At 35.8% G+C, this 22,040-nt stretch overlaps 1 protein-coding gene across 10 annotated transcripts in view; it reads left to right on the plus strand.

The window, feature by feature from the left end:
* INPP4B (inositol polyphosphate-4-phosphatase type II B) overlaps positions 1–22,040 on the plus strand; it is a 778,265-nt gene that overhangs the window by 411,796 nt on the left and 344,429 nt on the right. The window lies entirely within an intron of this gene.

Below are 22,040 nucleotides of genomic sequence, written 5' to 3' on the forward strand. Positions count from 1 at the left end.
GGGGGGGGAGTTCATTCTATATGGTGTTACTTTCCCCAATTTATAAGTAAAGAATCTGAGCTTATGGTTCTGAAATATTTTGTAAGCTCACTGATATCTTTGCATTGTATTTGTAATGAAGTTTTATAGAATCACACATACATGTGTTCAATTTCATATACAGAGACAAGATAGGTAAACCTTGATTAATATACATGTTTTATAAATTAATGGACAAATTGAAATATATACATTTATTATCTATAGTAGTTTTTAGTGGTTTGAAGTCTCAATTATTCCAGGATTATATATTTTCATTAATGAAATAGGTTTCAAATTTATATCCTTTGCTCAAAACATTACATTTTAAAATTTTTTTTTTTTTTTTCAACGTGTATTTATTTTTGGGACAGAGAGAGACAGAGCATGAACGGGGGAGGGGCAGAGAGAGAGGGAGACACAGAATCGGAAACAGGCTCCAGGCTCTGAGCCATCAGCCCAGAGCCCGACGCGGGGCTCGAACTCACGGACCGCGAGATCGTGACCTGGCTGAAGTCGGACGCTTAACCGACTGCGCCACCCAGGCGCCCCAAAACATTACATTTTGAAGTATAACTTACTGAGATAACATTGTGTGTGTGTGTGTATATATATATATATATTTATAATATATATAAAATATATTAATATATATTAAATATATATAATAAATATATAATATATAAATAAATATATAATAATAATGTATATATATTTATAATATATATAATATATATAATATATATTTATAATATATATAAAAAATATATATATTTAATTTTGTTTGTTTTTCTCTTTAATAGAGCTTATTTTTAGAGCATTTTTAGGTTCACAGCAAAATTGAACAGAAAGTACAGAGATTTTACATTTATTACAATTGTTGAACTTACACTGATAAATCATTACCACTCTAAGTCCATGGTTTACATTTGGGCTCATTCTTGGTTTTGTTATATTCTATGCGTTTGAATAATATATAATGGCATATATCGATCATTAAAGTATCAAACAGAATATCTTCATTACCCTAAAAATCCTGTGTGCTCAGTCTATTCATCCCTCTCTCACCTAACCTGCGGCAACTACTGATATTTTTTTACTGTCTCCCTAGTTTTATCTTTTCCAGAATGTCGTATAGTTGGAATCATGCAGTATGTAACCCTTTCGTACTAGCTTCTTTCACTTAGTAATATTCATTTAAGTTCCCTCTAGGCCTTTTCATGGCTTGATAGCTCATTTTTTAGCACTAAATATTATTCCAATGTTTGGATATACCACAGTTCATATGTCCACTCACTTACTAAGGGATTTCTTGGTCACTTCCAAGTTTTGACAATTATGGATAAAGCTGTATGCAAGTTTTTATGAGGACGTAAGTTTTCAATGCCTTTGGGTAAATATGAGGCAATATATTGTTATTTGGCAAGAGTATGTTTAGTTTTATAAGAAATTGCCAAACTGTCTTGCAAAGTGGCTATATTATTGTGCATTCCTGCCAACAATGCCTAAGTGTTTCTGTTACTCCTCATCCTCACAAGCATTTAGTATTGTCAGTGTTCTGGATTTTGGTATGATTCATTTCTTAAACATTTCATTTTTGTTAAAAATGTAGCTAAAAGGTGCTGTAAGTTAAGGATTCTAGTTTTTTATTTTCCCAGGTATTGAGAAACAGAAATGTGAAAACTCAAGAAACTTCTGTGGTAACACCCAAAAAGTTATACTTTTTTTTTTCTTTTTTCTAGAGAGTTCTCAGATAGTGTCAGATATAGAAAGAACTTGTATCGGAAAAGGAGCTGAGTAGCAAAATAAACCTAGGTACCTCTTGACTCACTGTAACTCTTGCTACTTGAGCCTTTATCTATTCATCTTTCATTTTTAAGACAAGAAATTCATTTTTAAACTTTTTTTAGTAGGATTTCAAAGAGTTAAGATTTGTTAGAAAATAACTTAGTGTATTTATTTCTTTATTATTATTTTTAGAAGTAATGTTGAGGCCATTACTTTTTTTTTTGTTTATTTATTTTTTGGGGACAGAGTGTGTGTACAGAAGTGGGGGAGCGGCAGAGAGAGAAAAGGTGAGAGAGACAATTCCAAGCAGACTCTGCAGTTTCAGCTCAGAGCCCAATGTGGGGTTTGAACCCACAAACAGCAAGTTGGAGCTGAAGTTGGAAGCTTCACCGACTGAGCTGCCCAGGCACCCCTAATTTAGTGTATTTAAAGATACAGATAAATCCTTCTTATTTTCATCTTGGAGAACAATGTGAAATCTGAAGGAGGCAGAGACAATTGTAGGAGAGGCTGTTAGTCAAACATGGAGACCAAGTTTCAAGAGACAGGGTGCCTGGGCCAAATATGTCTCTTCTATTTCAAATAAAGTTATCTGTCTTGTTCAAAGACCTCGGTATATTTTTTTGTTTTGAAAGCCCAAATTCAGTAGCAATGCTGTTGTCACCTATTTTTCTGTCTTTGGATCATAGATCTAAGAGATGAGCAGCTGTGAGAATTTATTCATAATAATATTCCTCCCACTAAAAAAACCTTCAATTTTATTTTTTCATATTTACTTAAAAGACACACTAGAATTCTTAACAACAGATCATTTGATTTTATCATGTGGCAAAAAAAAAAAAATGCCTTACAAGTAAATAAGGTTATTGAGAGTCTTCAGGAAATTGTGTTGTTGATCCTGGAAGATATATTCCCCAAACTATTTGTTATGCTTTTGAGCACATTAAAGCCCTCAATTGTACTATTTAAAAAAAAAAAGAAAAAAACACTTTTAAAAACTACTCTTTCAAGGACATTATAATTAAATCCGTATGGGCTTTACCATATATTTTGGCTTTTTTTTTTTTTTTTTAGTTTTTTTAAATCCCACAAATTCTTTAAGAATTCACCTGCTAACTAGTTAACTTCATAATTAATAATGAAATAATAATCATTTCCTAAATATTTTTATCATTATTTAAGAATGCATATTTATTTAGTAAAAAAGCAACGCATTTTAATACAAAAAACGTTCTTTAAAAAAAAGAAATAAAGCAGGAGGCTTTTTTTCCACCTAATTTTTCAATGAAATTTTTGATATTTGATTCCTGATTCTTTGCTAAAGTATTCAAATAAATTGAAAATTCCAATGGCCTTGCCTTTAAGTTGGGGAAATAGCTATACTAATTTTGCTAGGTGTCATAATGCTTTGTATAAGTTATTTTCCATTAAGGATTGTTTCTGCCTTGTCTGTATGCCATTATGAAATCATTATATCTTGCTGAAGTTCTCTACATCTTTATTCAAGTAAATGAGGTAGGAGATGCTTAGTCAATTGAACAAACTAATTGGTTAAAAATGTCTTGATAGCACAAGATCAGCATTTACTGAAAAATGAGTATCTCAAGACCATTACCAACTATACTTCTAGTGGTTTATTGAATCTAAATTATATAACTCATCCCTTACAACTGAAAGTCTGCATCCATGTTTTTATCATTGTTTCTTTTAAGTGTGTTGATTCCTTTTTATTTCTACAAAGAGAAATAATGAAAAACTGAAGAGAATAAAGATTTTCTTAAAGTTTAATAATTTTTTAAATTTTTAAACAAATTTTTATTTTTATTTTTGTGCTTAGGTTAGCATTTAAGAAGAGAGATCATTTCTTTTTTTTTTAATTTTTTTTAATGTTTATTTATTTTTGAGACAGAGAGAAACAAAGCATGAATGGGGGAGGGTCAGAGAGAGGGAGACACAGAATCTGAAACAGGCTCCAGGCTCTGAGCTGTCAGCACAGACCCCGACGCGGGGCTCGAACTCACGGACCGCAAGATCATGACCTGAGATGAAGTCAGCCACTTAACCGACTGAGCCACCCAGGAGCCCCATGAGAGAGATCATTTCTTAAAATCTGGGTGCATTTCTTTTGAAACCATTGTGGAAAATATAGAGAGAAGACTAATCTTGCCTGAGACATAAAGGAACTTTCTATTAACTATTTATTAAGTTTATGCTCTTAATTATGCTCATAATGTTTATATATTTTCATTTACTAGATCCAAAGTCAATAGGATACTTATGAGTATGTTTTCATATTTTTATGTGGACACTACATATCATAAATCCAAAACAATAGGCACTAATTTATACTACATATTTTAATATACATTAATATATATTAATGGCATGAGATGGCACATGTGTGTGTGTGCATGTACTCCTTCTTTATTTGACACTGTGAAGTTATATTCTTAAAATAATTTATACCTTGGTGGCTGATACCTAATGGAAGCCAGTGACCAGATATAGGGCACATCAAAAGACACATTTTAGGCGTGGCAACAACCTCGGTGTCAATTATGATAGGAATGTAAAGACACGGATGCTGGAGTGAAAGCTCTAACAATACAAATCATTCTTTCATCCATTTTGTATTGGGAGCATAGCAAACTTGTAAGTAAATAATGTCAGGTAGTGTTAAGTTCTATGTATACAGTAAATAGAACAACTATATAGAATATGTCTGGGGGAGAGGTAATTGACTTGCGGAATGGAGGGACTATTTTAGATATAAAAGTCAAAGAAGGATTCTGTGTATCCAAAGGGATTTGGGATGTGGGTACTTGTTTGGAAAGTGTCTATACTGAATAGAAGATCCAGGTAACTTTCTGAGCAGGAGACCCTGGCTATAGTAAATATTTATGCAGCAGGTAAAGGGTCATAAGATTGAGAATACTGGGTTTCAAGGGTAGTGAATTGGGGTTGCTGGTTTGATCAGGAATGAAACCAAGTTATGAGCTGATCTGGTCTTGAAGTAAACAAAGCCTCAGCAGCAATGGCAGAATGCTGACGACCACCTGTTAGATGACCAGAATGCTAGGGTCAGAGTATGACAATTGTGAGACAGAAGAAATACTCATCCTGGTCCCATAGCCTCTTCTAGTGTCTCTTACTCCATAACCCCTGGGTAATAGAATCAGCCCTCATGATTGGGTTGAGCCTCTAGTGAGCAAGAGACAGCAAGAGATAGGATTCAAAGCTAACAGATTGTTAATCCTTTGCCTTTTGTGAAGCTGTTTTATCTTTTAAGAATCTATATATAAAATTATGGGATAATTTTTTTTCCAGAGACTTTTCCCTCTTGAAAGAAAATGTATCAACTCGTCCTATGTAGGTTTTATTAGTGTATAAAATAAGACGAATCCAAGGATCAAATTATTTAACATAGCCTTACTTTATTTTTTAGTTTTCTCTAAAATTGAGAAGTCTTATAGCAACTGCTATAACTTCTATGGTAATATAATGAAAATTAGCATAAATAAAAATCAGTTATAGGCAATGTAGAAATACATCTGTTATCTCTGCAATGTAGTCATATATCATAATACATTTTCAGACAGTTAACTCTTTTTATGTCCATTATATCATCTCATTTCTTGACTTTTATCCTCATACCTCAAATTCAGGATGGATGAAGGAAAGTGCAGACCATTGTATTTTATTCTCAATGCAGAGTCGATCAGCATGTGTTGTTTAATTTTTATAGTAAAACATATAGTCTTAAGATGGAATACTATACAGTCATAAAAATCATCTGTTAAAAGGATATTTCATCAAACAAGGGAATATAAATGTTGCCAAAACAGAATAACAAACTACATATACAACATGACCCTTACTTATTTAACTCTCTTTGTATGTATGAAAGAATAAGATTGGAAGAATAGGTATGAGTATCTTTAATCATGGTTATGACATATTAGTAGGATTTTACTTCCTTTGTTATACTTTCTTACAGCTTTCCAAATCTCTGCAATGTGCTCATATAAATGTCACAATCAGGTGGTGTCATTTTTTAAAATGAATAACCTGAAAAAGCTAAACAAGAAAAGGGGCATATCTGAAGTGGTAAAAATCTGTTCTTTGCTTTCAATTAGCTCATAGTATAATTAGAGAGGTCAAACTAAGACTCCTGAAATCATTAAAAGACCTTTAAAACCTTAGCAGTTTTGGGGGCACCTGGGTGGCTCAGTTGGTTAAGCATCCGACTTCTGCTCAGGTCATGATCTTGTGGTCCATGAGTTCAAGCTCCACGTCAGGCTCTGCACTGACAGTTCAGAGCCAGGAGCCTGCTTCATATCTGTGTCTCTCTATTCCTCTCTACCTCTTCCCCACTCACACTCTTTCTCTTTCTCTCTCTCTCTCTAAAAAATAAGATAAACATCAAAAAAAATTAAAGCTCAGTGATTATTTAGGATCTCTAAGAATATAAAAGATTGTGTAAAGAATCAAATGAGTGCAGAGAGGAGTAGTCAAAAAAGACTTTGCAAGGAAAACTAAATAAAGTCAATTTTTGAAGGAAGACTGTAGGATTAAAAATGGGAAGAGGAAAGGAGGAATCACATTCTAGACCAGGAGAGCATCATAAGCATACACTTGGTGCTTGGAATAAGATAAAGACTTCAACTCCAGAAAACACACACATACCAAAGCACATAATAAATACTCATTTATCATTAGATACCAAGCTACATATAGAAAGGCAAGCCATCTTGTCTTCCTGGAAGAGAAAGTGGAAAATGTGTTCTCAGATTGGGTTCTCCATTCCTCTATTTCTTGGTCCTTTGGAATAGTTGTATGTATAGAAAACTCAATGATTCCAAGTGTTTTAACTTCACATTCACTCTGGAAGCCATGCCAGTTCTGCCATACATAATGTGACTAAATAGAGAAATTGAAGTTTACCACTTGTAGAGACTATTTTTTCTATGGTAACAGGAAAATAAAATTTTTTATTAAAAAATAGAAATTTAAAATAAATTAAAATAATTTATTAAAATATATTAAAATAAAAACAGTCTTGTGGATATGCAACCCACTATACTAAGTAAGTGAGGTGTACCATTCTAGAATTCAGTAATTAAAATTCAATTTTATGACATTATATTATGGCAAAGTGACAAGATGTCCTTAGGTAGGTTACTTCAAATATCAGAGTGGCTTTCAAAAAGAGGTTATCCTATTTTGTTGCTAAGGCTTTGTCCAGGAAGGTGATGAATCTAAATACTTTGTTCTTCTATTGGATCATATATTAGGTTATGTGTACAGATTTTGGATTTTATATATAAAGTAACTATATATCTTTTTTTATGGTTGTATTTTATCTTTTTTTTAAATTGTATTTAAATTTTATTTAGTTAACATACAGTGCATGATTGATTTCAGTAGTAGAATTCACTGATTTGTCACTTATATACAACACTCAGAGCCACTATATTTCTAATAGTCTGGTTAGCAAAAACAAAAAAAACAAAACAAAACAAAACAAAAAAAAAACAAACAGCAAGCAAAAAACACAAAGTCGTGTAAATTATGTGATCAGTTTTCTGTGTTCAGAATTTGAAATGTGTATTAAAATGTGCTCAGACTGACAAGCTGCATAAAAAACAGTCTCATTTCTTTATAGACACAGCTTTTATAGCTTGCTAGGGCCTTCATTAACCTGCACGTCAGGTCCATTCATACTTTATGAATTGCTGTAAATCAGGAATTGTTTCGTATGTTTCTCTAAAAGAAAAAAAAAAACCTTAGGAGGCTAAACTTGCTAGCTCCTTTCTGTGTTTACACTTCTACATTCCTGCTGGTCTTTGTTCTCTAAATGATTATAGAGCTCTGACTTTTTTTCTTTAAAGCTCCAGTGGAAAAATGGAAGGTTTTAGTCTATCTTCTTTAGTATCTTTTTACCCTCTACGTGGTATGCTGTTCCAGCTAAAGGGAATACCAAGCACAGAGGTATATTTTTTGTATTTAATCTATTGATAAAAATATTACTTCCTATAAGCTGTAAGATCATCTTGAAGCAAAAAAAGAAGTACCCGCTAAGAATTAGATAAGGCCTCTGCTCATCCTTTTTTGTTGCTTCATTAAACACAGATCACCACTATCTTGATTCTTACAATGTGATATTTCCCTTAAAAAACATTGCTTTCCACTCAACAATAATTTGGGGGGGTACCTTCTAAAGACAAGGCATTGTGCAAAGTGCTAGGATCACAGTAATAGCACAGTGGTAGATACCATTCTTTGAGAATCCATGATATTTAAGATACTATGAAATGGTACTTACCTCTTTACAAACAGAATGCCATGTTTTCCTCACCACAACTCTACAAGGTAACACTAAAAACAACAAACATTTATTGAGTGCTTATCTGTTTACCATTCTTCGTCATAAGTCATTTACATAAATTAATTACTTTCCGTTTCACAATTCATTTATTTATTTAAAATGTTTATTTGTTTATTTTGAGAGACAGAGTGAGAGTAAGCAGTGTAGGTGCAGAGAAAGAGGGAGAGAGAGAATCCCAAGCAGGCTCTGAGCTGTCAGCTCAGAGCCGATGGATGTGTGGTTCGATCTCACGAACCATAAGATTATGACTTGAGCCAAATGAGTTGGATACTCAACTGACTGAGCCACCCAGGCACCCCCATTTTCACAACTTAATTGTGGAACAATTGCTCCCTTATTAGTTAGTCATATTGTTTTACAGGAAAAGAAACTTAGACATGAACAGGTAAAGTATGGGCCCAAGATTTGAACCCAGGAGTCTGAGTGCAGAGCATGCTCTCCCATTATGTTCACTTAAGAGATAAAACATCAAAAATTCCCAATGGTCAACTTCCCAAAGATCTTATGGAAATTGAGTGACAGTGTCAGGATCCAAATTGAGTTTTGTCTGATTCTGAAGCCCCTGCTTTTAATCATCAGGGTATATCCCCTTTTTATTGATTCCTGCTTCCCAAAAATTTCTAGGAGGTGGTGAAGACAAACAACTATAATGCCAGGCAGACTATGATAAGGGCAAAATAAAGGCATACACCAACAACTATGGAAATACTAAGCAAACAGTAATTAAATATAATTATGGCATCAGAAACAACATCTCAAAGGAAGTGGCATTTGGACCAGACCTGAAAAGATGAGAGGGATTTCAGTTGGTTTAGAAGGAACACAAGAGACAATTCAAGCAAAAGGAGTAGCAAATTTCATGAAACAAAATCCTAGAGCTCATTTTCCAAGGTGATGTGCTTAATGCTCATTTACATATCCCTCTTTATTACTTATAATCCCACATCAAAAATAAATTAAGGCTCTAGAAATTCTCTTGCAGTATTTTACAATCATTGCACATATATTTGGAGCTTATTTTAAAATTCCAGATGAACACAAGTTTTTAAACATTGTCTAATGCTAGCAAATTGCATTTGGGTATCAGCAACAATTGAGCCTTACTGGCTTTAGGGCTATGTTAGATGAAACTCAAAGCAGCCTTAACCATGCTGAGCTGGATACAGTGGACTCTGTAGCCATGTTGTGCTCCTGACAACTGCCTACCTATGCAGAGTTTGCATACCTGAGCATCTTCCTTCAAGCTATTGCAATTTTGACAGCATCAGGTAACTAGCAATACTCTTGAGGAGACCTTTTCAGAAACAAAGAAACAAAAATAACAGACAACTAATAGAAGTGGATTTGCATTTCAGTCTACAGTTTGAGTGGGGAGGCAATATCTCACCAGTTAAGAGATGGGAGTGAGAAGCCAATTGCAATCATTTGAGTCCTATCTTTGTTACCGTCTAGCCACTTGACCTTAGAAAAATTACATGGTGTTTCTGAATCTCTGTTTTCTTATCTGTAAAATGGAAGGGCATCAGTATATACCTTATAAGTTGCTTGTTAGGATTAAATAAATTAATGTACATAAAGCACTTAAACTAGTATCTGACATACATTTACTGAGTGGTTAAGCTGTATTATTTTGAAAATATCCTTGGGTGAGTCACTTTCTTATAGTCAACAAGTTCTTCCTTGAGCAGCAAGTCATAACACTGTCTTTTTGTGCATAAGAATTGCTATCGCTTATGGAACTCCTTCTAGGTGCCAGGTATTAGGCTGCACACTTTTTTAAAAAAAATTTTTTTTGATGTTTATTTATTTTTGAGAGAGAGAGAGACACAAGCACGAGCAGGGGAGGAGCAGAGAGACAAGGAGACACAGAATCTTAAGCAGGCTCCAGGCTCAGAGCTGTTGGTACAAAGCCCGATGCAGGGCTTGAACTCTTGAACCACAAGATCATGACCTGAGCTGAAGTAGGATACTTAACCGACCGAGCCACCCAGGCGCCCCTGCACACTTTTCATTTTTTTATCTTTGCTTCTACAGCTGACCTATTAGGTGCTTCCCACTATTCATGTTTCAGAGATGGATTCAATCACTTGCCCAAGGGCATAAAGCTACGAAGTGGAGGAGTATAGATTGTAACTCCAAAGGCCATGTTCTTTGTGGTTGATTATTAAAAGTGCAGGAGTGGGAAAGAGAAGACAATAAAAGGTAATCCAAGATCTGCATTATGTTTTTGTACTGCTGAAATAATTAGAGATTCCACTGAAAGAAGAGAGAAAATGAACCAATCAGAGCTTCTTAACAGGCTGTTGTGTGAGTAGTGGTTTCTAGAGTCTCAAGATTTAATGTGTGCTGCAGTTGGAAGATAGCCTGTTTTTGTTTTTTTTTTTTTTAATTTTTTTTTTTTCAACGTTTTATTTATTTTTGGGACAGAGAGAGACAGAGTATGAACGGGGGAGGGGCAGAGAGAGAGGGAGACACAGAATCGGAAACAGGCTCCAGGCTCTGAGCCATCAGCCCAGAGCCTGACGCAGGGCTCGAACTCACGGACCGCGAGATCGTGACCTGGCTGAAGTTGGACGCTTAACCGACTGCGCCACCCAGGCACCCCCAAGATAGCCTGTTCTTACTGACACTGGTGTAGATTCTAGTTTGGTGCTCTTGAGGAAGTTGAGATGTGTAACATCACTAATAAATGAGAAATCAAACTTCTCTTCCCACTTCCTATCTGCTGCAACCGTATCATTTAACTAGATTGTGTTGTGATAAAGTAGATCTATTCTTGTCACATTTCTTTCTGAACAATATTCCATGGGAGCTTCAGTTAAAGGAGGTCTTTAACCAGGTGAACTTCATAGGCCAAATCGGATTGTTCCACATAGGTTTTGCAAATTATTTGTTAAATTAGAGGTTTTTTTTTTTTAATTTACTTTCTACCTTCTTTATTTGTGTCTTTTTTCCATGAGCAACATACCTCGTCTAGTTTATTACTCTTTCTGTGTGATTTACCTAATTGCTTACTTCCCTCCATTGTCTAATTACTGACAGTGGCTGGTCACTGGAACAGGTATACCTTTGCAGCATCTGTTGCTACTTATGGGTAATTGGGGAATCAGGACTACCTAAGGGCTTTGTTCATTAGGTGGTTTTGCTTTGCATCAAGTTGAAAGCCTCTGAGGTTGTGAGGGAGCAAGATCCCCTGATGCTGCTGTCTTTGGGGCTGAAATTTATCAGGCAGCCTTCTTGTCGAGCAGATGGTATCCAAAAGTATCCTAGGCCACCTGGGAGCCGTGCCATGGGGAAGAAAAGAGACCTAGTAGAGTGGAAATCAGTATTAAAGAGACGTCCCTCGTGTTTCCACTGTACAAAACAGTCTTTTCCAAAATGCTTCTAACTTGGGCTTTGACCTTTTGAAGTTGGCAAAGGTGGTGCTATGCCCATTTTACAATGGAAGAAACTGACTCTCAGAGGCATTAAGTGACTTGCCTACGGTCATACACCTAGTATGAGAAAGCCCAAAGCTTTTCAAGTGCTCTGGCACTTATTCCTGTATCACTTTTACTTTATCAAGGACAAGAGATTATTCTTGGCTGTTATCTATCGTGGTGAGGTCTCAGAAGTCAATTTAAGCAAAACAGGTATCCCCAGGTCAAAACTTGTCCAAATTCAGGATATCGGTTTTATCCCCAATATTCACAAAACTTAAATGCGTCATCACTCTTAGCAACTTGAAAGTCCACGGCTTTAAACATTTGTGGGTTTTTGTTTTCAAAACCTGTAACTCTTGCTTTCACTTTTCCATGGAGCTCCCTACTCCCATTTTCAACTGGCTAGGAGATATCTCCACTTGCTCATCTAGGAGGTATTTTATTCCTCCATGATGCCAATCTCCACAAAAAATATCACCATCCATTCAGTTATACAAATCCCCAAATATCACTCTTTTTTAATTCCCTTTTTCTCTAACCTCACTTTAGATCCATCATCAAGGCCTATAATTCCCATGTTTAAAATATATTCTGAATTTGACCAACCCCATCCTTTGCCCCTCCTGTTGTTCAATTCTAAGCAGCTATCAGCTCTCATTGGGGCCAGTTAGAGGACTCTTTATGGGAACCTGGCATCTGCTCTTGCCCCTGCATAGTCACCTCCAGATAGAAGAGCCAGAATAATCTTTTAAAAATATCAATGTGATTTCTTCACTTTCCTAGTTAAAATCCCCCAATAGCTTCCATTTCACTTAGAATAAAATTGAAATATCTTACCACATTCTACAAGGATCTTGAGAAGTAGGCCATTCTCACCAGACATAAGCTTATCCCCTAGCTCATTCTTCATCAGCTTTGGTCTTCTTTTTGCTTCTCAAACAAGCCAAATATCTGGATCTTTGCATTTGTTGTTCCCCTAAACTGGCTCCTTGGTATGTTTTTTTGTTTTTTTTTTTTTTCAACGTTTATTTATTTTTGGGACAGAGAGAGACAGAGCATGACCGGGGGAGGGGCAGAGAGAGAGGGAGACACAGAATCGGAAACAGGCTCCAGGCTCTGAGCCATCAGCCCAGAGCCCGACGCGGGGCTGGAACTCACGGACCGCGAGATCGTGACCTGGCTGAAGTCGGACGCTTAACCGACTGCGCCACCCAGGCGCCCCTCCTTGGTATGTTTTAACTCAGCTCAAATGTCACCTCATCAGAGAAACTTTTTGTGACCCACACCCCCACTCCTCAACATTCAATTTAACACCCTGTTTAAAATTGTGACTAAATTATTGTTTTAAACTTCATGTCCCAGTAGCGTACAAGCTCCATAAAATAGGGAACTTCTTGTTCACTGCTGTGAAACTGTCACCTAGAATCATGCTGGGCACATTTAGACACTTAATAAATATCCATGAATTGAATGCATGCATGGATGCCATTGCTTTTTTCCTCTCATATTTCTTCATAAAATAGATGTATATATTTAGATATGCCCTTGAAATGTTTTGTAATTATTGCTGACACAATTATTTGTAGAAAGTTCATTTTAAAATTCTCAATAAATACAATTATTTAAACATTGATATTTTGTTATAAGAAAATTATATATTAGGAAGGGTAGAGCCTTACTGCCCTTGGAGTTCTAGAAAGAACTGAGAGGAGGAATCAGTCATAGGCTGAGCTGAACAAGGACATTTTGTAACTAGACTGTATATCTGGTGATTGCTTACCTGTTTAGAATTTTATGTCTAAAATTCTTCACAAACACACTTCATGATTCTGGTATTATGACAGCATCATAAAACAAGCAATCTTCTTAAAGCTTATGTATTTATTTTGAGAGAGAGATTGAGAATACGCAAATGAGCGATGACGGAGGGGCAGAGAGAGAGGGAGAGAGAATCCCAAGCAGGATCGGTGCTGTCTGTGCAGAGCCTGAGGTGGGGCTCAAACCATGAGATCATGACCTGAGCCAAGATCAAGAAAGATCAAGAGTCAGATGCTTCACCAGTTGAGCCACCTAGGTGTCCCCAAGAAAGCAATCTTCTTATAGATATGCTCTTAAGAGCATATATAAACAAATAACAGAAAGTGTAACAGACAGCTAGAATAGTAGAAATGGACTGGAATGGGTCCAGAGATTTGAACTTACATTTCAGCCTATACCATGTAACCCTGAGAGAATGTAATACAAGAACAGTGTTTGAGAGCCTGGGCTGGGCTGCCATCCTGAGAGCGTTTGAATCCTGATTCTTCTACTGGCTACCTGTGTAACTCTGAACAATTAAATTTTATTGGGGAGTTTTGTGGATTAAGCTGAGGTAGTTACTCAAAGCGCTAAGAATGGTGTTAGACATATAAGTTATCACTTAATGGTATTAATCTGTTGATTGTCTTCAGTTAATCCCTTACCCTCTCTAAAACTCTGATTCTTTATGTGTAAGTTGTGGGTTATAATTCTTATTTCACAGGGTGTTTGACAAATATATATGAAAGTGAGAAATATGTTCATACATCGTTGGAAATTCAATCTTTTTTTTTTCTCACATATTTAATTGGATCTTCACAAACCCTCAGTGAGAAGAACTACAGTTACTATCCCCACTTCAGGATGAGGATAGGGAGACTCCATAACAAATCCAGTCACTGAGTCAGGACTGGGATCCATGGCTGGGAACCTTAAGCAGTTTACTCCATAGAGCAAGTAAGAACTTGAAGGAGACCCTCAAACAGAAGATATCTCATATTCTTATCTTACCTAGTGTACCACATGCCCTGGAAGAGTAGAGAGGTGGTTCTTTTTTTAATTTGGGTAGTGTAAACTACTTCTTTGTTCTGAAACCGCCTTTGTAGCTAGGGCCCTGAAGCGTTCCATTCAGCTAGCAGGAACTCTGCTGAGCTTTAGATTTGAACTGTTCTCCCTGGAGATCCCAGTTTTTCTAAGAATTTGCTTTTTTGTTTCTTTCAAACTCTGATTCCCCTAGAAGCACTATCTGTTATTTCCAATTGTCTGAACTATGCTTTTTCCACGTGGGGTTGAACTTGTGGATTTTGCTGTGAATAATTAGTCCCTTCCTGTCTTCAAGTTATCCCACATTTGCTTTCTCACCTACACACTCACTTGTCTCCTTTCTATTGTTCTGTGTCTCCTGGATTGCTAGTCATTTCTAGTTTTAGCTTATCTGTATCTGTTTTATTTCCTGTGAGTCAACCATCTCATGATGGGAGAATTGACACCCCTAAAGCTGCACATAAAACACGAATATCGAGATTTTCTTTTGTCTACAGGAAAATCACACATGTGATTGACTCAAGAGTCAAGAAAAATGGGGAGTTATATTCTTCAAGGTCTTCAATACTGTCCTCCCCCAAATGATGTGCTACATGGAAACAATTAAAATAGAGGCTATCCCCTCAGACCCATCTATTCCTCTCATTCTCCCTTTCCCCCTCTTATTTTCTATTTATGTAAGGCTTTGATTTAATACTTTTAATCTATTGTAAAATATTTGGTTTTAAAGGGATAGCAATTTCATTAAAAAAAAAAAACCATTAATTTTACATATAGATACTAAGTGCAATACATTTATAAAAAAATATTACTGAAATTTAAAAAAATTACCTTAATTTAAGCACCACCTTTTAAAATTTAAATCTCTTGGTGTAATATATACAATGCAATTCTTCTAAAATATTTTGGTTTGGGAAAGCATGTCTAAAAATTGGCTCATTCAGGATTTGATGAAAGCCAGACTATGAGTCAATGTGTTGTACATAGACATCCAGATTGAACAACTGCTTTCCAGATCGCTTGCTATTTCCTGCCCAAACAAATGGATTCTTTCAGGAGACCATCAACCCCTGAAGGCAGCATTCCAGGCCTTATTTCCTTCATTTGTCCTCTGACTCCCGAATACCTCCTAGACATCAATCATTCTGAGTCTTTAGAGTTCAACAACTCTGAGTGCACTTCTCTTAGCCATCCATCTTTGGTGACTCAGGTTCTGACTTTTCTGCCACCCCTCCTGTAACTGTCTCCACCAGCCACACTGGCCTTATCTTTTGATTCAGGGGTAAAACAGGGAAGGTAACTAACCCTTCCCACTAACACACATGCTCTTCTGGATCCACTGACAGGTTCTATGGTTGTCCTGATAGGAATCCTATTGGCTCCCATGTGGAACTGATTGATAGTCATGGAAAAATGCTGTCATCCTGGCCTCTGGGCAGATAAAAGGCTTCATGTTGTTCTCTGTGTTGTTCTCTCTAACTTTTCTGATCCTAGTTTTAACGTTACAGATTTCCATTAACTGATTCACAATATTTCTTTTAGTATTCAGAAGGACCTGCTTCCATTCTTGGAATAACGTTTTCATCCTTTCTTAAGCAGCACATATGTTCCTGCTGAAAAGAGCAGCAGAAAGCTGCAAGCACTTGTTTCTGAAGTGGAACGTGGATTTGGAGCTTGCTCACAAAGAACCAAGTCTGTATACAATGTTAGGTGATGATGCCAGGCCAGTTTGGGGCTTTCAGCATATAGGGTGGGATATCAAGACTAGAAAAGTCACCAGTACAGACTTGTTTTTAATTCAATTGCTTGACGACAGAGTCTTAGTCACCTAGGTAATATTCATGAAAACAAGACAAAATAGTATTTTCTGAGGATTGACATGAGAGAAGCTGAGGGAGCTGGGGACAAGTTGGAGAATGGGCGTCTTCTGGTACTGACAACAGTCATTTGAACCAAATTTGTTCTTTTTATATGCAAATATGCTGTCTTCTGTACAGCTGGCATCTTCACTGCTCCAGAGCACAGACAATCAAAGAGCATTTCCCGAAAGCACCATTGTTCCGGGAAGAGGTTCTTTTTTTTCCCTCTCTCTCTAGATTTTTCAATGATACTTAAATTCAGAATCTGTACTGAGTGGGTAGTTTATTTTCATATGTGTAATGTTCCACACTAAGGAAGTGAATTTCATCTTTTTAGGCATTTTTTTTTTAATTTTTAAAGGCCAACACATTTATTTAACACACACAGAGGTACACATAGAATGTGGTGGCATATTTTTGTATTATTTTGTTATGGGGAAAAGTAAAAAATTTTATTTCAGGACCTTTTTCCCAACAATGTGAATTTAGCTTTTTACATGAAGGAAATCAATTTAATTTATAAGTGAACCAGTTGTAATGAAATTTAGGAGAAGTGGTACTCAAATCTCAGTGTAGCAAGAATTCTGCAGCAATGTTTCTATAACAAAATCTTTTAAATTCCCTCTTGCAAATTATTACCTATATTCTTCAATCACTCCATCATCTGCTTCCTCCCCATGGCATTAGGCTCATCCTTTCCTCATGTTTTATTTGGATACTATTACTGGAATATTGAGAGTCTTAAAATTCTTGTTACAAAGCTAAATCACCATTGAGCATGCAGAGGAACAGACAAAGCAGAATGACGTTATTGGGGAAAAAATCAGACTACTGAATACTCTCTGCTATTGGTAAGAAACAAATAAATAAATAACAGGCTTCATTCTTGAGCCACATGTTATGATCTACAAATCTGACTGACGAGTGAAAAACACCATATAGATATGGAATTTAGTGGAACTATGAGGCAGCAACAAGCATGGTATTGTTCTGGACATGTGCTAACACAAGCAAAGTTTATTTTCAATGCCACTTGACACATGGTTAGTATGTAGTACATTGTGTTTCCCTCCACTCCCATCTTCTCTGCTAGCTTCAAGTATTATCTTAAGTGAGAAAAACCTTAAAATTTATATGTTATTAGTATTTTATTGTGGTAGTATAGGAGCAAAAAAATATAACATTGTTTCAATAAGTCTAAAAAATTCTTGCATTAGGATGGCTTTTTTTCCTGTGTGTATGTGTGTGTGTGTGTGTGTGGGTGGGTGGGTGGGTGGGTGTGTGTGTGTGTGAGCGTGCATGCATGTGTGTGTTGATTTTTTGGGTTTATTTCTTTACTTCCAACCTTAAACCTGAACTGCTGTTTACCCCTGACCTTCTAACAATCTAAAATTAATACTGTTGGTTCATGTCATGTAGATATTCTTATCCCCCTTGAAAAGTCAGGCAGGCCTTGATTTTGCATTTGGGACTTTTTTTTTTTTTTGATACATTGCCTTAAAAGACAAACTAAACCAAAAAGGAAAAAAAAGTGCCAACTTTTATACATTTTTTACTTTTCCAACAAATATTGCTTATGTTGACAGTTAAGCATGGTTCACGTACTCTTCAGGGAAGTACGTGTTAATTAAAATCCCCCCCACAATGGTTAAGGGGGAGATAACACCTTTTTGTTTTATCCCTATAAGGACTTAAAAACAGTTACTTAACTGAAGGAAGAGCTGCAGTGGGTTCAGAGAGAGGTATTCCTGACCCTAATAGTTGTAAGTCTTATAAATATGCAGTGACAACTTCAACAACCTCATCTTTCAGAATGATGGGAGAAACATGTATTAGAGGAAATATGAGAGGGCAGGAAAGAGAACAAAAAGGGATAAGACCAAATGAGAAAGATTACAGAAATTAGACTTGATTAGGTGAAAGTACACTAAAATGAACAGGATGACAAGATATAATGCTAGAGTCAATGAATTAAAGACTCTTAAAAGATTCTACAAAGAATACTGAATGCACATAGAATATATAAATTAATAGCCATAAATCAGTCAGTATGATATAGAGCCACATTTTTCTAAGAAGTAGCCTTAGGAAAATATTTATTAGTGAATACAGAATATCCTGACTACTCAGGAAATTCTCACTGTGTGGATATTATTATGAAGCAGCGCCACTGTGCATTCTGCCATTTTACTGCATACAATTGAATTATCATGGATTGCAGTGCCCTGGAAATGGGGCAGTGTTGTCTTCTGAATCCAGTCAGGGGATCTGAACTGTATCCTACACTTCAGAAAATTGCTTTCTTAACATTCCAGAGAGAAAGGAAGAATAAAGAACAGAAAGGAAGAAGAGACTAAAAACAGGGAAGTATGTTATACATATTATACTGGCAAAGCAATAAAAAGAGGAGTTATGATGCTTTTTATGTATTACATACATTTTTTAACGTATGTTACAAATTTATATAATTTAAATTTAATCACTGGTATATAATGGTAACTGGGAAAACATATAATGGAGTACAGTAATTTTCTGGACTGGAAACATAACCCAAATTGGCATATCAATTGATTAGTGGCATCTAATTTTCTGGAATACGAGGAGAAAGATATATATATATGTGACATTTTAAGAAACCTGACCAAATAAGAATTTGAGAAGTAAATAAAACACTGTATTCTAGGCCTCAAGAGTCTTTCCCACAGCCTTTGGGGAAGTGGCTGATTCTCTTAGCCGTAGTAAGATAAGAATGGTGCTATTGAGGGAGCCTAGAAGCCAGATGGTTATTTCTCTAAAGCCCTGTTTGTACAAGGCTGCTTTTCTATTCAGGATACCCCATCCTCTGTGCCCTGGCATTTTTTGCCCTTGAGTGGCATGGATTTATCTCTTCCATTTTCACTATGAAGGGTCTGTAGAGGGTACAATCATTAAGATTTCAACAGAGGAGGAGGTACACTTCTATTAGGCTATATTGGGTTCTAACTACAACATTTACTTTTAATTGCAAGAAAAGGAAGAGTTATTAGCAGTCTTCCTTTTTCAATGAAGGAAGTATACAGAGCAAAAGAGCAAGTCTTTCTATAATCTGTTGGGGCATCTCAGTTATTAGATAATGCCTCCCTGTTAGCCATCACTCTCTGTATAAAGGAACACTACCTCCCAGCTAAATGCCTACTTATAGGGTGAGTTGACTATTTACATGTAGCTCATTTGCCTGGCAGACAAAAAAAATAAGGCTTTCTGTTATTTTTGGTTGTTATTTGGAAGTTCCTAATCATAGGTAAAATTAACAAGTGTAAGTGTCCACATCTGATTTCACAGAAGACAGCATATTAATGATACCTATGATTTTGGAAATTAACAAATAATCCAGTAAAAGGTTTTAAACATTTTTATTTATCTATATGAAAACAAGAAAATACCAAAAAATCACAGCTATAAATTTAATAAAATTCTTTTACTGAAGAACCATATGGTTATACCAAATTAGGACCAACCTGGAATATCTCAAGCATATAACTACTATAAGAATATTGGATAGATAAAATCCATTTTTGCATCAATGCATAATTATATTCATAATAATAATAATATAATGTGCCTAGCATTCTATATACATTGCTTCCTATAATCTTTACAGCAAATCTATGAAATGTGTCCTTTTAAGTCCACTCTACAGATTAGAAAATAGAGACTCAAAGAGATAATTTATCCAAAGTAACATAACTCCTTAGACTAAATCCAGGTTTCAAATAGTTTTATCTCCAGTGAAAAAAATCATTCCTCTGTGTTCTATATATTATACTGTGTGGTTTCTCCTCTAAGCCTAACTTTCTTTTTGCTAATGTAAGAACAGAAAATAGAGATGTGGAAATTCTTGTCAAAGTCCCCTGCCCCTGCCTCCTTTGCTTGTGGCCACTGCTTTGTTCTGGAGGAAAGAGGATAAACTTTGTTAGGTGCCAGTAACACTGAATGGCAAGAAGAGAGATGAAATGGAGTAAAGCAAGAAAAATGACCTGACTTCAAAGAAGAAAGAGTTCTTAAGGGGAAAGGGGTAGATGCTTGAAGTCGACTGTGAATTCACACTGCCCTGTGGCTCATGCTGCTGCTCTCATGAAAGCCTGTGGCAGGCACCTTTGCTTATTTGTGGACTCCATATCTGATGCAGGTCTTAGAATGTTAGGATTTGGCCAATGCTGCTGAATTCGAAGGCACTTGAACCAACAGTTGTGTTCTGCTTCAGATGATTATTGCTGGGATCGAACTCTCTGATAGAAGAGTCAAGAGACAGTTTTAGGCTTCCAGCTAAAATTGGCTAGAATCATGGAAAGGCTTTATGGATTCAAGAGACTTGACATGACTTAGAAATGATGGCTGAATGAAACAAAAACTGTTATGTTGTAAAAACTGTATTTCTGGGTAGAGAGAATATTTAATTTAACAAGAACTCTGAAGACCCCTGACCCCCTTAGTTCCTGGAACCTCAAATATTAGAACTAAGGAGCAAAAGATGATTTGTGCTGTCTTCCTAAGAATTCAAGTAGTAGCTTTGAGCATCTAGACCATAGGTTAGAAACTTCTGGTCCTTAGGCCAAATCAGTCACAGATGTATTTGTTGTATGGTTCTTATAACTTTAGCCTACACAGTGACTGGGATTTCAAGCTCTGGACAGATCCTCAAATCAAGCAACAGTGGGCTTTCATTTCTTTGGGCAATGAATTTGAATAGAGGTTCCCTCTGCTAACACAGCATAGGCTTTCCAGTTTGCTCAGTGCCCAGCCCTCCCCTGAGATATTGATGCTGCATTTATTTTTTATCCTTACACTTCTACCGAGGATTCCCTACCATAGAGTGAGAGCTGTGTGACTCCTTTACAAATCTGAGCAGGAGATGCGGGTCTCATTCAAAACACTGGCAATCGAAAGTGAACCCTCAAGTTGCTAGTTACTGTAACAAAGTTGACAGAAAAAAAATAGTAGCTCAAAATTATTTTATTTTTGTAAAGAAAAGTTTAAAATTATAAGCTTTTTTAAAAAAAAGACTCATTACTTCTATATTGCAGTTTTTTCCCTTTTTGGTAAAAAATAAAACAAGTCTATTCAATGGACACAAGCACATCTGAATCCCAACCTATTAGCATCTTGTGTATTTAAACTCTTCTGGACTTTGGGAATACTTTTAAGTAGCTCAGTCCAAAACAAAACCAGTAAAAAGGAAGAAATAATTCCTTTATATATAATTATATATATAATCATTCATATATATGTATATATATACATATATATACATATATATATGAATGATTGCAGAGAGACATTCATTAACTATGCATTTAACTCAATAAATTCTTAAATAAAATAAAACAGAACAACAGAAGCAAAACCTAATGTACTCTGTTAGTCTTATGAGTTGAGGAAGGCCATGTAGGCAGATCAGAGTTTTGTTTGGGTAATGGGTTGTGGCAAGTATATCTGGAAGATTGACAGAATTTTTAGGCTTCTTTATTGGCTATCACATAATTCCTATGCAGGTTAGACTTTATAGTGACCAAATGAGTGATATCTCCATGAAGAAATCCAAGCACTCATCATTTATCACCCGTACAGTGGGACAGTTTCAGGATATATAGATCCATGGCGTGTATGGGTTTCATGATATGAAATACAGTGACTCACCTACTGGATTTTATTTACAAACAAATATTGGACATGGTGACAGCTTTA

The sequence above is a fragment of the Leopardus geoffroyi genome, chromosome B1 (genome assembly GCF_018350155.1).
Source record: "Leopardus geoffroyi isolate Oge1 chromosome B1, O.geoffroyi_Oge1_pat1.0, whole genome shotgun sequence".
NCBI lineage: Eukaryota > Metazoa > Chordata > Mammalia > Carnivora > Felidae > Leopardus > Leopardus geoffroyi.